The sequence below is a fragment of the Hemitrygon akajei genome, chromosome 19, assembly GCF_048418815.1.
Source record: "Hemitrygon akajei chromosome 19, sHemAka1.3, whole genome shotgun sequence".
NCBI classification, from domain to species: domain Eukaryota; kingdom Metazoa; phylum Chordata; class Chondrichthyes; order Myliobatiformes; family Dasyatidae; genus Hemitrygon; species Hemitrygon akajei.
In genome coordinates, this window is record NC_133142.1 from 31,450,553 (window position 1) to 31,466,031 (window position 15,479).

Consider the following 15,479-nt stretch of genomic DNA (forward strand, 5'->3'; position numbering starts at 1 on the left):
TTCTATTGTAAAACAAAGAAACTCAAAAACTGAGATGTTATATCCATCAGAGAAAACATCCATCGAAAAGCTTTTCAAGAATAGAGGTTTTTGGTGGAAGCCCTGTTTGAAGAATGTCCATTATTTCACCTTTGCTTTCAGACTGTCAATAAACATAAATAGATGACAGTCAATTGCTTTATAACATAATAGGAATAGCCAATTGCTAGGTGTTGATGTTTGGGGTAAACAAAATACATAATACATAGTCGATCTGCTTTCCAAATCTGGGAGAGTGCTTTCTGGAGGGTTGAACACTTACACTATTATGAGTAAGAAGTAAATATTTTGAGGCTTATATACTCATTATATGACCTATTAAATTGGACAAATAATATTTGTGATGAGTTAGGTATAAGTATTGAGAAATTAACATATGTCCATATGTTTTGTCTTGATTTCTTTAGGGCACAGCACTATAATTGTCAATTCTAGACGTTTCTGCATACAATATCAATAAGTGCCTAATGTTTTAACACAACTTATGCCATTGCTTACTGTTTTTTGAAGGTATAGATTAGCATTTTAACAGATGAGAATCTGATGTGTTCTAGGATGAACTAGTGATTCTCTCCCCAGGACTGCCTTTACAGGAAGTCTTCTGCTAAACACTAATGTTCAATCAAAGCCCTGCTCTCTACTTAAGGACTAAACACGGGTGAATGTAACAACACCTTAGTTGGATGCTCACTGTAGCAGACAACATGCCACAGCATGGAATCTTAATGGGGTCTCTAAGAACATTCAGTGGAGAATGTCAATATTAAAATGCTGTAATGTTGCCTTAACCAGTTTTGAAGCTAAAATCTGTGCACACAATATCAACTAATCTGTATACCATCACCATTGCCGCTCATAACGATTTTTTAAAGTGAAATTTGTTAGAATTTTATGATTTTTATTGCAGTGAGAAACAGGCAATATAGTAAATGTGCAGGGCAAGTAGAAAGGAAAATAAAATGAACAAAGCAAGAATATGAGAAGAGAACAGCAATTAATATGAGGAACTCCAAATGCCTTTTTCAGGTATGTAAGATTGTAAAAGGAATGGAACTGATTAGGAATAAGGACAGGCTTTCTGACATGTGCCAGAAGATAGTCAGGGCCCATGGGAAAGGAGGAAGACCTGGTCTAGCACTAGCCCTGATTCATTTTATAAACCCAGGTAGAACACAAGATCATAAGACATTGGAGCAGTATTAGGCCATCTGGCCCATTGAGAACTCTGCCATTCCATAATGGCTGATTTATCATCCTTCTCAACCACATTCTCCTGTTTTCTCTCTGTAAACTTTAACACACTGACTAATCAAGAATCTATCAACCTCTGCTTTAAATATACCCGATGACTTGGCCTTTACAGCTATCAATGGCAATGGATTTCACAGATTCATCACTCTCTGGGTAATGAAATTCCTTCTCACCTACATCCTTCAGATACTCCCTTCTATTCTGAGGCTGTGCTCTCTGGTCTCATTCTCCACGGTTCTAGACTCACCCTCTATAGGATATATCCTCTCCTTGTCCACTCTATCTATGCCTTTTGATATTTGATAGGTTTCAATGAGCTCTCTCCTCATTCTTCTAAACTTCAGCGAGCATAGGCCCAGAGCCATCAAACGCTCATCATACATTAACTCTTTCATTCCCAGCATCATTGTCATGAACATACTTTGGACCCTCTCCAATGCACATCCTTTCTTAGGTAAGATGTCCAAAACCATCTTATTCTTGATTCTCTGAAAAAAGATTTGGTAGTTATCTAATGAACAGCCTCTAATGGGACTGTTTAGTATTATCGGTAAGCTTCTACACCTTCCAACACAATAAATTAAGGGGTTTTTAACAAGTTAGTGTTTGTTTACTATAGATCACCAAATCCCAGTTTGCTAAGTCTTAATTAGATACCTTTCTGAATCAGCTGTCAGTGTATCCTTGGTCACTGGCAAAATACTGGTGTCAGAGGTCAAAGTGAGGACAGGGCAGTGAATGAAGCACTCTGCTACGAGGCCTAATACTGTCCTGTCGCTACATAACAGGTTGAGTTTAAATTGTCCAAACCCTTTCCATCCACGTACTTATCAAAATTTCTCTTAATGTTGAAATGGAACCCACAAGGGTTTAATGTGATAGGTCGACTCCTACTGAATCAGCCTATCTCCTCAAGGCCAATAAAATCAACTCTCTTTACTACCACGACAAATTGCTCAGAATCACCCAGCTTAAATATGGTTATGCTAATCTGCAAGTTCCAAATTTGCTGACGAGGTTCTGCTGGAGGAATCAGAGATTTTAATGAAGGTATTAAACATAGGAAAAATAATTTCAGAGTAATGGAGGAGGTAGAGAAGTAATCTAAGTATTCGGGCTGACTCCATGCTCAATATTCCTAAATTTCTCATTTATCCGGTATTTACACAACCAAAATTCTCAACCAAAAGTGGGAAGTATTTCTAAAAATATTTAGTTAATTTTATAAAATGCTCAAGCAGTGAATTTTATTTCAAGTGTTATGCAAAATAAATGTGAAAAGATATTTTTAGTTGTGTTACATGAGATCAGTGTAATTGTAAGCTGATTAGCAGCAAGATCCTCTTTGAAGATGTGACACCATGTGATGGTAGGTACAGTTATTCATTTATACAAATGTCAGAGTCATTCATCTGATTTATTTTTGCTGGACTTTACATTATTACTGATCAGTTTTAAAATATAGAATTGCAGTGTAAAACATTGTTATTTAAAGGGTAAGGAGAAGACAGTTTGGCAATTTACTTAAATGTTTCTGCATAGAACACTAATGTGTGCTGGGCAGTAATTTATTTTTGAACAAATACAATGAACTGGCATATTCATGCAAATGGTAGCCCTAAGTACCACAGCAGCAAAAACACCCTAAATGCCATTTTTTTAGCCAAAATTTGATGACTTTTCCTAACGTGACCCAAAATGTGCAAAAATGAAAAATTTTTAAAACTTTATACTTTTGTACAGGTGCTACAAATTTTTATACATTGAGGCTGTTCCAGGTCAAATTTGACCTGTATCTATTGAAATGGATTTTAGATCTCTGAAACATTGATTAAGGATTAATCACCCATTTATTAATGTCAGATAGGCTATTTATACATTCTAAATAGATTTGTGTTTCAAAATTTGGTATAGACACTTGTTATGAGGGGATTCTTGGGGGGTGGGGGGTCAAAATTGACCTGGACCATATTGTGAAGGTATAGAATATGAACAGGATGCCTGTGTTAAAGGAACTGTGAAAGGGAAAATACTGGAGATTAGCTGAAGAAAAATATCATTATAGACTAGCATACTTACTGTACTTTACGCCAGGTTTAGGTTGGTAGAACATAATAAGTAGGGAATCACTTTTGGCAACAAATTGGACCGATGAGTACATATTTTTATTGTCAACACGCAAGGGAAAAAATGTCAGTTAATGCACGTTAGATTATACTTGCAATTCTTTTCAGGTCGATGAGCTAACATTGGGAATGAGGCCCAGATCTCTCCAGATGTGATTCACTGTGCATATCTGAAGTTTGCCTAGCACCAGGAGCATGATGTTAACCAGAAAGGAGTAGCTGTTACTGCATTTGAAACAGGGAGTGAGCCTAACAGCAAACCAGAGAAGTAATATAAGTTAGTCCTCACTGAACTGTCAGTATTCTGCCCAGAACCTCTGCTGGACTCAGTTTACTGAACTACAATTTTGTCAAAATGAATCACTAATAGAGAGCACAATAGCATATCTGCGCTTCAGAGCATGACGTTGCAGCCACAGGTCCCTTAAGGAACCTGTGACTCACAAGGGGTAGGGGTGGATTTAGCAATGTGGGAAATGCCCAGCCACACAAGAGAGAGCTTTGTCACAATCTTCTCATTTCCCTCACACCCAACTGCAAAAACTCTACACCCACCATTTTCCCTCACCCCCTAAGAACATTTAATACTGTCACAGAGAGCTGATTCTCTTTCCATCAACTGGTATTGCAATACCAACTGAGTAGGCAGCTACCAGTGGGAGGAATAAGGGTGAAGTTTACCAAAGTGATTCAAGTGTAAACCACCCTGACATCTTTTTAACTAGATCATTTCCCAAGTTCCCCAATTTCTTTTTTTGCATGACATCTTCCCTTTTGATACAACATTGAAAGGTGATCTGCAGCTCCAGGGAAACAGATTTACTATTTTCTTGAAACACTACCATATGATTCGTGAATCTGCAGTAGTCCTAATGAGTCGTGAAAACAAATGGGACAAACCAACTTGTAATTAAACCTTAAGCATGTCAGGATATTATATAAGAACCATTTCTATAACTGGGGTTAAAGAACATTAGTTAATTAAAAAGTGCTATTTGTTGCCTGGAAAAATTTATTCTCTACTTTTATATTTAGAAATAAAACCAGATTATTACTTCAGTGGTGAAGATACAATGGTCTTTATCATATTCTGATCTACATCACAACATAGAAAATACTCAAAAAGGTTAAGCAGCGTCTATGGAAAAAAAGAAACTGAGTTTCCCATTAATGAATGGATCTGATGAAAATTTATCTACCTGAAATGATTTTTTTTTCCTTTTTCCACAAATGCTATTTTCAGCAATTTCTGCTTTATTTCAGATTTCCAGCTTCTGCAAAATTTTGCCTTTGGATATATGGTGTTCAAGAGCAATGACTCTTTGAAATGCATGCGATGGTAGTTTTTCTGCAATATACTGTAATACAAGATGAAATAGAAAAGAAATGTTTGGTAACAGTGATAATTTTGTAGTCAAGGTCAGAGCTTATCTTTTATCTTGCATAGTTAATGTAGGTTATTGATTTAATTTGTAATAAATAATGACAGCCACATTCTCCTGTGGTATGCCCCATAAATCTTTCCTCACTTCATCGTACAGACACTTGATATTAATCATGTCACCAGTGGGGAATGTAAACCTCTGCTGGGGAAATCAAAGTGAATGAGAGGATCAAGAAACAGAGATTATTTCCACTGGAGCACAGAGGACTTGGAGCAGATTTAACACGGGCAATAGCAAATGCCTAATTGATTCATTAATTCAAATAGGATAACTATGTATCCAACATGAATCATCTAAGCTTATAGTCCTTTTGGGCCATTGCATCCATTTTATCTAAAACCAACATTACCCATGTATCTAGCCTTCATACGAAATTAAATGTCCTGTTTGTGTAGCTGTATTTATTATAAATTATGGAACTTAATCAACTAAATTGAATTCATTTGGTGAAAGCTTGATTTAGCAGTTTCTAAGAATAAAAAACACCAGGAGATTCATCCTCAATCACATCTCTTAAATGCTCAATAAAGTAGTGGGTAGCAGCTATACAGTTTAGTCTCAATGGTTCAATGTTTCCATTTAATATCAGAGAGTGTATATAGTATACAACCTGAAACTCTCACTCTCCTCAGACTTCCTCAAAACAGAAGGAAAAACCCCAAAGAACGAATGACAGAAAAAAATGTAAGAACCCCCCTAAGCCCACTCCCAAGCACTCCCCCCATAATGCATCAGCATTCACACCATCCACCACGCAAGCAATGGTAAAGCCCCCAAAGAGAGTCCGTAGTCTACAGTGCATCAAAAACTAACTGTTCACTCCAACATTTCAACATCTCTCAGGCTCTCTCTCTCACTAACAAGGGAGAGACTGATCTCGCTCTTTCTACAGCGAGATGTTACAGCCTCTCTTCCTTCCTAGGCAAACATCAGGGTGTCTTGCTTCCAACAAATGCAGAAGCCAGAATCTGGAACAAGAACCAGAAGACTGGATGTACCTGATCGAGCAGCATCTGCATAGGATGACATTTCAAGTCAGGACTCAAAAAGAAGAGGACAAATTGCTAGCATATAGCATGCATGGGGTGGGAATGAATTAGAAGCTGATAGATCATAGGAGGAATCAGATGGGTAGATGGATTTGGGTGAGTGTGGTGGGAGGAGAACTCATGGGCTGTGGGCTACCTGACTTGTTTTCAGTTCAGTTCTGTGGATTTTGATATGGCTGATGAGTCCAATGTGAGATCTGTGATACATGTCACAGGTGAAGCAGGTGATGTTTAAAAGGTTATAAAGTCACAGAACACTACTGCACAGAAGCAGGTTCTTCAGCCCACCCAGTCTATGCTAAACTGTTACTCTGCCTTGTCCCATCAACCCACACCTCAACCATAACCCTCTATACCCCTTGCATCCATGCTCTCATCTAAACTTTTCTTAAATGCTGCAATCAAACCCGTATCTACCATTTCTGCCAACAGCTTGTTCCACACTCACTCTTCCCTCTGAGTGAAGACGTTTCCTGTAAGGTTTTCCTTAAACATTTCACCATGCATCCTTAACCTCTGACCCCTATTTCAAGTCTCACCCAACCTTAGAGGAAAAAGCCTGCTTGCATGTACACCCCATTCCCCCCCCCCATAATTTTGAATAACTCTACCAAGTTTCCCCTTGTTCTCCTCTGCTCCAGTGAATAACATCCTAATCTATTCAACCTTTCCTCCTTTCCTTATAATTCAGGTCCTCAAGTCCCAGCAACATCCTTATAAAATGTCTTTGTACTCTTTCAATCTTACTGATATCTCTCTTGTAGTTACGTTACCAGGAATGAACATAATGCTCTAAATTAGTCTTCACAAATTTCTTATAGAACTTCAACATAATATCCTAACTCTGGTACTTAATACTTTGATTTACAAAAGCCCATATGCCAAAAAACTCTCTTTATAACCTACCTATCTGTGACGAAATTTGCAAGGAATTATGGATATGTATTTCCAGATCTCTTTGTTTTACTGCACTCCTCGTCGTCCTACTGTACAAGTCCTGCTCTAGCTACTCTAGTCTGTCCTTCCAAATTACAACACCTTACATGTCTGAATTAAATTACATCTGCTATTTTTCAACCCATTTTTTCAGCTGGTCCAGATCGCGCCTCACACTTTGATAGTTTTCCTTTCTGTCCACTTCACCTCCAGTCTTGGTGTCATCCACAAATTTGCTATTCCAATTTACCACATTACCATCCAAATCATTAATAGTGATGCAAACAACAACAGACCCAGCATTGATCCTTGCGGCACAACACTAGTAACAGGCCTTCAGACAACCATCTATTACCACTCTCTGCATTTTTTCTGCTAAGCCAAAATTGAATCCAATTTACCACAGTACTTCATCCTGATTGCCAAGCGATTGAACATTTTTGACCAGCCTCCTATGCTGGACTTTGTCATAGGCCTTTCTAAATTCCATGCAGACAATATCCACTACCTTTTCCTCATCTACTGTTCTGGTAACTTCCTTGAAAACTCTATAAGATTGGTTAGAGACAACCTACATACACTAAGTCATGTTGCCTACCTAATCAGGCACTATCTACCCAAAAGCTAATATATCCGGACCCTTGGAATACCTTCCAATAATTTACCCATAACTAATGTCAGACTCAATGGTCTATAATTTTCTGACTTATTCTTAGAGACTTTCTTGAATATGCACAGATAACCATGCTATTCTTCAAGAGGACCTATTTCATCTCTTGCTATCCTTTTGCTCTTAATATATTTGTTGAAGCCCTTGGGATTCTCCTTCACCTTGACTACCAGGGCAGCAGCATGCCTTCTTTTAACCCTCTTTATTTCCCTTTTGTGTGTTCTCTTGCCTTTCTTATACTCGTCAAGTACATTTGTTATTCCTTTTCAGCCTATACCTGCTATGCATCTCATTCTTCTTAACCAGGGCAGTATTATCCCTTGAAAACCAAGGTTCCCTAAACCAGTTATCCCTGCCTTTTTTTCTAGCAGGAACATACAAATTCTGTTATCTCAGTATTTCACTTTTGAAGGCTTCCCACTTACCAAGATCTCCTGCCCACATCCACATCTGTCATCACAAATGCCCTTTCTCCAAATTAGAATCCCGACCCGAGGACTAGTCCTATCCTTCTCAATTATTATTCTGAGACTAAAGGGTTTATGATCACTAGATCCAAAGTGCTCTGCTAAATACACCTTTGTCACCTGCCCTATCTTGTTCACTAAAAGGAGATCCAGTTTCATGCTCACCTTGCTCAAGCTTTTGGCTCCTGTCTTTGTATGTAGGCTTAACATCTGCTTTCCCAAAAACCACTCCACTATTTGTCCTGTAGCTATAGTTCTCATTCCCTACAACTCTAGTTTAAAACTCCCAGAGCAGCACTAGCAAATGTTCAACAAGGTTATTGGTCCTCCTACAGTTCAAGTGCAAACCATCCCATTTGTACTGGTCCCAACTCCCTGCAAGAGAGTCCAATGATCCAAAAATCTGAAGCCTATCCTCCTGCAGCATCTCCTTAGCCACATTTTGAAATCTATTATTTTCTTATTTCTAGCCTCACTAGTATGTGGCACAGGTAGCAATCCTGAGATCACCACATTAGAGGTCCCGTCTTTTAACTTAGCATCTAGCTCTTTGAACTCACATTTCAGAACTTTGTTACCCTTCCTACCTATGTCATTGGTACCATCGTGGACCAAGACCTCCGGCTGCTCACCCCCCCCTTAAGAGTGCTTGGACTCAACTCAAGATGTCCCTCACTCCGGCTCCTGGAAGAAAACATATAATCAGGGAATCTAGTCTAAAGAGTATCCCATCTGTCCCCCTAACCAATGCCACTTCTACTTGCCTCTTACTATTCGCTTCCTTTCTGAGTCACAGAGCTAGACTTAGTGCCAAAGATCTGACAGCCGTGGCGTTCCTCTGCTAGATTATCTACCCCCAAAGAATGCAAAACAATATATTTGTTATTGAGGGGAATGGCCACAGTAGTATGCTGTACTTGCTGCCAATCCCCTTTCCCACTCCTGACACTCCCAGTTATCCGTGTCCTGCAACTTAGGTGTAACTACCGCCCTGTATCTCCTGTCAATCAAATTTTCATTTCCCAAATGATCTGAAAGTCATCCGGCTCCAGCTCCATTTTCCTGACAGGGTCTGTAAGAAGCTGCATATGGATGCGTTTATTGAAGGTGTAGTCATTAGGGATATTGGATGTCTCTCTGTCTTCCCACATCCTGCAAGTGAGCACTGCACTGTCCTAACTGTCATTCCCATTGCTCTAACTATGCATCAAGAAAGAAATAAAGGAAAAAATTTACCTTAGCTTCTGCCTCTCTCGCCAAAGCCTTTTGAGCAAAAACCTCAGCTTCATACTCTAACTCTGGCCCACTCACACAATGGCTACTCTTACAACAGCTGATCCACCTAAACCTAACTTTTTTAAAATATAGGTCCTTGCCAAGTTCTTCCTAACCTGCATGATCTTAAGCTCCCTGTGTATAAAATACGTTTTTTGGGGGTATTGTTATACTCCCATCATTGAAGTTCTAAGTGCTTGCTGCTTTTCAGATTCCCTCTCCTTTGTTTTGAGCAGCCAGGGACCACATAACTCATTTTTTCAAAAGAAACAACTGAAGCAAATATTTGATCTTTTCCCATGACGGAGTTCGATATATAGTCCTTGTTTCAAGAGCTTTCCTCCCAGTGGCCTTCCTTGCTGTAATATCATCAGTCAACTTCAACAGTTTGGTGTATAGTAAAGTCATTAGTGCTAAACAACTTATTTGAGCTGTGCACTGACAAGACTTGGGATCCTGATGAACTTCAAGTTGCAGATAGTGTGATAGATGATGCTTTAGGCTTCATTGATTTTTAAAATTCTCTCAATTCAAAGAAGATCCTATGAAACTGGAAAATAGCAAATGTAACGCTCATACTCAAAACAAGATGGAGTTAGAAAGGAGGGAATGACAGTCAATGAGCTTATCATCTGTGTTAGGGAAAATATTTGATGGTACTGTTGAAGCAAGAGACCAAAATTGTCAATATTTCCCTCCACAGATGCTCTCCAATGTGCTGATTTGGTCCAGTAGATCTTGCTTGTTGTTTACCATGTAGCAAATATCTCTGGCCTCCTATAAACTTCACAATCAAGGTCAACCTACAAGAAGCATCTTAAACTGCTTGAGGAATTCTTCCAGTGTTCATTGCAAAATCCTCCATACTGATTGGCAGAATAGGTGGATATCTACATCCTTTGCTAAGCTAACATTCTAAGCATCGAATCTCTGATCACTCACAACTAGCTCGAGTGGACAAGCATGTCATTTGCAAGCAATTCCTATGTTCTGTTTCTGAAAATTCACTCAATTGACTTTGAAATGGAAATTAATTTTGGAATAACAATATACATACCCAGATAAACTGCACATTTAGCTCCTGACTGAGATAAATTAGTTCTGTACAATATGTTGAACTTGCAGATTATGAACATAGCAGTGAAAGTTTCAGATGTTACTCAAAAATATGTTAAAAACACTTTTACAGTTTTGTAATTTGGTTGCCCTAGTTCCATATATTTGCATTATGATATTAATATGTGCATTTATTTTAATTGACCATTCTGTCTCAAAGATAGTCTTATTTATAGTCTATTTATTTTTCTAATGAGTTATTTAGTTTTTCGCAGCCTTTATCTAATCTATGACTTAACCTTTCTATGTTTTGTCTACTTGTATGGGTAGCACTGCAATGCAGCAATTAGTGCTGTTGTCTCACAGTTCCAGGTACCCAGGTTGCATCCTAACCTCAGGGATTGTCTTTGCGAGGTTTGTACAGACCCAGCTTTATGGTCTACCCATGCTCCCAGTTCCTGTGTTCTGATACATAGCCTCATCATAACAACACTAGTTCTGAGAAAGAGTCACACTCTGTATTTTTAGATTAGGGCAACAATTTGGAAATTGAAATAAATTATTCTAATTCAGTAAGCAACAATGAAACTCGTGAAATTATTAAACATCAATTCCAGAGCTGAGTAGTGCTAGAGATGTTAAAAGAATTACAGACAGACAGACATACTTTATTGATCCCGAGGGAAATTGGGTTTCATTACAGCTGCACCAAGAATAGTGAAGAAATATAGCAATATAAAACCATAAATAATTAAATAATAATAAGTTAATCATGCCAAGTGGAAATAAGTCCAGGACCAGCCTATTGGCTCAGGGTGTCTGACACTCCGAGGGAGTTGTAAAGTTTGATGGCCACAGGTAGGAATGACTTCCTATGCTGCTCAGTGTTACATCCTGTGCCTAAACAGTACATTATGGAGTGGATGGGAGTCATTGTCCAAGATAGCATGCAACTTTCAGACACCACCGTCAGAGAGTCCCGTTCCACCTCCACAACATCACTGGCCTTACGAATGAGTTTGTTGATTCTGTTGGTGTCTGCTACCCTCAGCCTGCTGCCCCAGCACACAACAGCAAACATGATAGCACTGGCCACCACAGCCTCGTAGAACATACTCAGCATTGTCTGGCAGATGTTAAAGGACCTCAGTCTCCTCAGGAAATAGAGACGGCTCTGACCCTTCTTGTAGACAGCCTCAGTGTTCTTTGACCAGTCCAGTTTATCATCAATCCGTATCCCCAGGTATTTGTAATCCTCCACCATGTCCACACTGACCCCTTGGATGGAAACAGGGGCCACCGGTGCCTTAGCCCTCCTCAGGTCCACCACCAGCTCCTTAGTCTTTTTCACATTAAGCTGCATTAATTACTTAACTAATTAATGGAAGAAAAACTTGGATTTATAAAATGCTTTTCACAACCTCGGATTGTTCCCATGCACACATGATATTCCCATACACACTAAAATATTTTACTTGTGAGGTTATTATTATTTATATACAAATCATTAGATCTGACAAGCAGCAATTTGATGATTGTCTGATTTAATGATATTGATTGAGGACAGGTGATTGTAAATATTCTAAATACCTTCATCGTAGGACATGAAGTAAAGAAAAAAAACATTTCTTGCTGATTGGGAAGAATATGGAGGTGCTTTCAAGGAGCCTAGGCAGGGAATCTCCATTGAACCACTATGAGTTAATTGTCTACAAATAATTATGGAAACTAGCAATTTTTATTTAAACCCTATTATATGACAATGAAAATACTGGTGACCTTCTTATTTCATTACTGAAATTAATTTTTTTGGAAAGTTTAATTTGAGCTTGTGCTATTGACTTAAAACTACAGCAGGTTCTATTTGTTAACAAATTTTGCCACCAAGGTTGTTTGAAGCAAATTAAAGCTTGATGGCACATACATATTTTAGCATGTTCCTTAGACCATCACTTCCATGTTTTCATAAAGAATCAAGTCTTCATTCTTTATGATAACCTTGGTTATTGGCTCTTGGCTTGATTATTTTACAAACTGATTTCTCCAGTCCAATTATGTGTGGTTATTTTGTAACAACAAGTTTTTTTTTATCCCCAACATTCTAGAAATTACCAATTAAGGTGCAATAAACATTTCTCCTTGTGGCAGCTTTGTGTTTAAATCTTTTATTTTCAACTGGTTATTAAAGGATCCTTATTTAAATTTTTGTTTTGGAGAGCAGGTTTCTAGTTCATTGTAAAACACAGTTTTATACTAGGAGATGAAAGTTTTAAACAGGCAGTATCATAGGAATTAAAGATTTTTAAAAATTGAAGATTATTGGCATTGTGTTTGGTGACTTTATGTATATCTTTCAATGTCACTGCTCTGTATGTGCAATCTCAAATTAAATATATCTTCAATAAAATACAAAAAAGTTACTTATAAAGCAAGAAAAAGATTAAGGATATTTAGACTTAAGATTTGAAGAAGACTGCTTTTTAATTGCTCTTGATATAGAAGGTGAAAGAGCTCTGTGGAATTTAGCAAAAAAAAAGTAGAGTGATTGAAATACCAGTAAACTTACTTTAACACAAGTAGGCACTATTAGAAGTGCTACGTACATAGGAGAAATTATTATTAAATTGCATCAGTGCACATGTAATGCTATTATTGATGATTCTAATCATACATTCAGTTGAGGGTATGCATCAAAGGACTTGAGGGAAAGGTGAGCAAAATGTTCTTCCCATGCATTAGCTATTGCTATGACTAATGAGATTATATTTGAAACATGATATAAAGTTTTACTAACTGTAGCTTCAAAAGGACACTGCTGTGCTGAAGAGCTTTCAGAAGAGCCGTTATGATTAAAGGATTTTGAAATGTTAAGCCATGACAGCAGTAGCTTAGAATGAAGTCCAAAACTATTTAATAAGCGAAGTATTCTCAATGGAAAAAATCATTCTGATACACAAATTATTCTGGATGAGGAGGAAAGGGTAATTGTGTTTTAAAAATTAACTTTTCTGAAAACTGCAGGCGATCCAATTATCTAGAATTTTAACCTTCACCAAATCACTTCACATTGATGATGTTTTTCAGAAAGTCATTGACTCAGCAGTGGTCAGAAATTTAAATAGTGGCTATATGACTGCTCTGGCTGCAAAGATAGGCAAGAGGCAGGATATTATGAGGCCTGTGAATCAGTAACTGATTTCCAAGGCCTTTTCAACATCAACAAGGCAGGTCAGGAGATCACAGAGCCTCTCTGGATGAGTGCAGCTCCAAGAATACTCAAAATGATGAAGTGTTCATCACTCAGTGATGAAGAGTTTGAGATGTTGGTGATAGAACATGTTAACTGCTGCCTGAGAAGTGACTTAGATCCGTTCCAATTCCCCTACTGGAGAAAGAGGTCCATGGCAGATGCCATCTCATTGGCTCTTCACTCAACCCTGAAACATCTGGACAGCAAAGACACCTACATCTGGATGCTCTTTATCAAATACAGCTCAGCATTCAATACCTTCATCCCCTCAAAGCTAATCAACAAGCTCCTAGACCTTGGCCTCAATACTTACAAGTGGAATTAGATCCTCAAGTTCCTAACTTACAGACCCCTGTCAGTTTGGATTGGCAACAACGTCTCCTCCACAGTCACCATCAACACAAGACCGTGTGGTTAGCCCCATCTCCATTTGCTTTACACTTATGACTGTAGGGCTAAGCACAACTCTAATGCCATGTTAAAGTTTGCTGATGACACCACTGTTGTTGGCAGAATCAAAGATGCTGATGAATCAGCACACAGGATGGAGATAGACAATCTGGCTGAGTGGTGCCATAACAACCTCTTACTCAATGTAAGCAAGACCAAGGAGCTGACTTTTGACTTGAGGAGAAGGAAACTAATTTTCACCAGAGGATCTGGGGTGGAGAGGGTCAGCAACTTCAAATTTCTTGGTGTTATTATTTTGGAGTACCTGTCTTGGGCCTAGCATGTACGTACAATTGTGAAGAAAGCATAGCAGCACTTCTACTTTCTTAGGAGTTTCTGAAGGTTTGTTGTGACATCTAAAGTGTTGACAAACTTCCATAGTTGTGTAGTGGAGAGTGTATTGACTGATTGCAGCACAGCCTGGTATGGAAACACCAATGTCCTTGAAAGGAAAATTCTACAAAAGGTAGTGGATACAACCCAGTTCATCATGGTTAAAGCTCTTACCACCACTGAGCACATCTACAAAAAATGTTGTCGCAGGAAAGCAGCATTTATCACCAGGAACCCCCACCATCCAGGATATGCTCTCTTCTCACTGCTGCCATCAGGAAGAAGGTGCAGGAGCCTCAGGCCCCACACAGGTTCAGGAACAATTATTACTGCCCAAACATCAAGCTCTTGAACCAAAAGGGATAACTTCACTCAATTCCACTTCATCATTGAAATGTTCCTTCAACCTATGGATTCATTTTCAAGGACTCTTCATCTTATGGTCTCAATATTTATTGTTTATTTATTATTATTATTTCTTTCTTTTTGCATTTGCACAGTTTGTGTCTTTTGCACACTGGTTGAATGCCCAAAGTTGTGCAGTCTTACATTGATTCCTTTTTGGTTATTATTCTATAATGGATTATTGAATATGCCCACAAGAAAATGAATCTCAGGGTTGTATATGGTGACATAAATGTACTTTGATAATAAAATTAATTTGAACTTTGAACTTTGAAAAAACAATGCACTTGTTCAGCTCCCCGTCTCTCCTCTCTTCACACTGATGCATGGCATTTTCAACATTACCATCTACAAATTGGATTGCTACAATTCATCAAGATCTCTTTAATAACTTCAGTAAAACCATGACCTCTACTAGCAAGGAGAAGAGAGAAAGATACACATCTGAATTATCAGCTTCAAGTTCATATCAAAGTGTCACACCATGACATAAAGTTTCATCATCATACTGTATAGAGTCATAAAAAAGTACAACACGGAAGATATTCTTCAGTTCATCTAGTCTCTGTTGAATCATTTAAACTGCCTACTCCAATCACCTGCATCAGAAGCATAGCCCTCCATATTCCTACCATCCATGTACATATCTAAACTTCTCTTAAATGTTAAAATTGAACTTGTGTGCACCACTTGCGCCGACAGCTTATTCCACAGTTTCACAAGCCTC